Raw genomic sequence first — 2,615 nt, 5'->3', positions numbered from 1 at the left:
AGCCTCCTGAGTAGCTGGGGATTACAGGTGCCTGCCACCACTCCCAGTTAATTTTTTGTATTTTTAGTAGAGACAGGGTTTCTGCATGTTGGGAAGTCTGGTCTTGAACTCCTGACCTCAGGTGATCCACCCACCTCAGCCTCCCAAAGGATCTTGCTTTTTTTTTTTTTTTTTTTGAGATGGAGTATCATTGTATCATCCAGGCAGAAGTGCAGTGGCATGATCACGGCTCAACACAACCTCTACCTTCTGGGTTCAAGTGATTCTCCTGCTTCAGCCTCCTGAATAGTTGGGATTACAGGCACCCACCAGCATGCCTGGCTAATTTTTTTGTATTTTTAGTGGACACGGAGTTTCATCATGTTGGTCACGCTGGTCTCAAACTCTTGACATCAGGTATTCCACCCACCTTGGCCTCCCGCTGGGATTACAGGCATGAGCCATGGTGCCTGGCTCTTGTGTTTAATTTTTATATACTTTTGGGTTTCCTGTTTTACTTTTACTTTTAAGTTAGAATAATACCATCAGCAAATCTGTCCTGCCAAATAAAAAGAGTAAAACCTTTCAAAATAACCAAATTTTGAAAAAGCATACTAGCACTGCATATGCCCTATATATAAAGAATGCTGAAAAGCATCCCACTTATTCTAAAATTGACCACGTAATTGGAAGTAAAATACTCCTCAGCAAATGCAAAAGAACAGAAATCATAATAAACAGTCTCTCAGACCACAGTGCAATCAAATTAAAACTCTGGATTAAAAAACTCACTCAAAACCACACAACTACATGGAAACTGAACAACCTGCTCCAGAATGATGACTGGGTACATAACAAAATGAAGGCAGAAATAAATAAGTTCTTTGAAACCAATGAGAACAAAGACACAACGTACCAGAATCTCTGGAACACAGACAAAGCAGTGTCTAGAGGAAAATTTATAGCACTAAATGCTCACAAGAGAAAGCAGGAAAGATCTAAAATTGACACCCTAAAATCACAATTTAAAAAACTAGAGAAGCAAGAATAAACAAATTCAAAACCTAGCAGAAGACAAGAAATAACTAAGATCAGAGCAGAACTGAAGGAAATAGAGACACAAAAAACCCTTCAAAAAATCAATGAATCCAGGAGCTGGTGTTTTGAAAAGATCAACAAAATAGGTAGACTGCTAGCCAGACTAATAAAGAAGAAAAGAGAGAAGAATCAAATAGACAACAAAAGTCATAAAGGGAATATCACCACTGATCCCACAGAAATACAAACTACCATCAGATAATACTACAAACAGCTCTATGTAAATAAACTAGAAAATCTGGAAGAAATGGATAAATTCCTGGACACATGCACCCTCCCAAGGCTAAACCAAGAAGATGTTGGATCTCTGAATAGACCAATAATAAGTTCTAAAACTGAGGCAGTAATTAATAGCCTACCAGCCAAAAAATGCCTGGGACCAGATGGATTCACAACCAAATTCTACCAGAGGTACAAAGAGGAGCTGGTACCAATTCTGAAACTATTCCAAGCAATAGAATAAGAGGGACTCCTCCCTAACTCATTTTATGAGACCAGCATCATCCTGATACCAAAACCTGGCAGAGATACAACAAAAAAAAGAAAATTTCAGGCCAATATCCTTGATGAACATTGATGCAAAAATCCTCAATAAAATACTGATACACCAAATCCAGCAGCACATCAAAAAGCTTATCCACCACAATCAAGTTGGCTTTATCCCTGGGATGCAAGGCTGGTTCAACATAGGCAAATCAATAAATGTAATCCATCATGTAAACAGAATCAATGACAAAAACCACATGATTATCTCAATATATGCAGAAAAGACCTTCGATAAATTTCAACACCCCATTCGTCCTAAAAACTCAATAAACTAGGTATTGATGGAACATATCTCAAAATAATAAGGGCTATTTATGACAAACGCACAGTTAGTATCATACTGAATGGGCAAAAGCTGGAAGCATTGCCTTTGAAAACTAGCACAAGACAAGGATGCCTTCTCTCACCACTCCTATTCAACATAGTATTGGAAGTTCTGGCCAGGGCAATCAGGCAAGAGAAAGAAAGAATGGGTATACAAATAGGAAAAGAGGAAGTCAAATTGTCTCTGTTTGCAGATGACATGATTGTATATTTAGAAAATTTTATCATCTCAGTCCCAAATCTCCTTAAGCTGATAAGCAACTTCAGCAAAGTCTTAGGATACAAAATCAATGAGCAAAAATTACAACTTTCCTATACACCAATAATAGACAAACAGAAAACCAAATCATGAGTGAACTCCTGTTCACAACTGCTACAAAGAGAATAAAATACTTAGGAATATAACTTACAAGGGATATGAATGACCTCTTCAAGGAGAACTACAAACTACTGCTCAAGGAAATAAGAGAGGACACAAACAAATGGATAAACATTTCATGCTCATGGATAGGAAGAATCAATATCGTGAAAAAGGCCATACTGCCTCAAGTAATTTATAGATTTAATGCTATTCCCATCAAGCTATCATGAACTTTCTTCACAGAATTAGAAAAAAACTACTTCAAATTTAATATGGAACCAAATAAAAGCTCGTATAGCCAAGACAA

The sequence above is a fragment of the Rhinopithecus roxellana genome, chromosome 12 (assembly GCF_007565055.1).
Source record: "Rhinopithecus roxellana isolate Shanxi Qingling chromosome 12, ASM756505v1, whole genome shotgun sequence".
NCBI classification, from domain to species: Eukaryota; Metazoa; Chordata; class Mammalia; order Primates; family Cercopithecidae; genus Rhinopithecus; species Rhinopithecus roxellana.
This window is presented reverse-complemented; position numbering follows the sequence as displayed.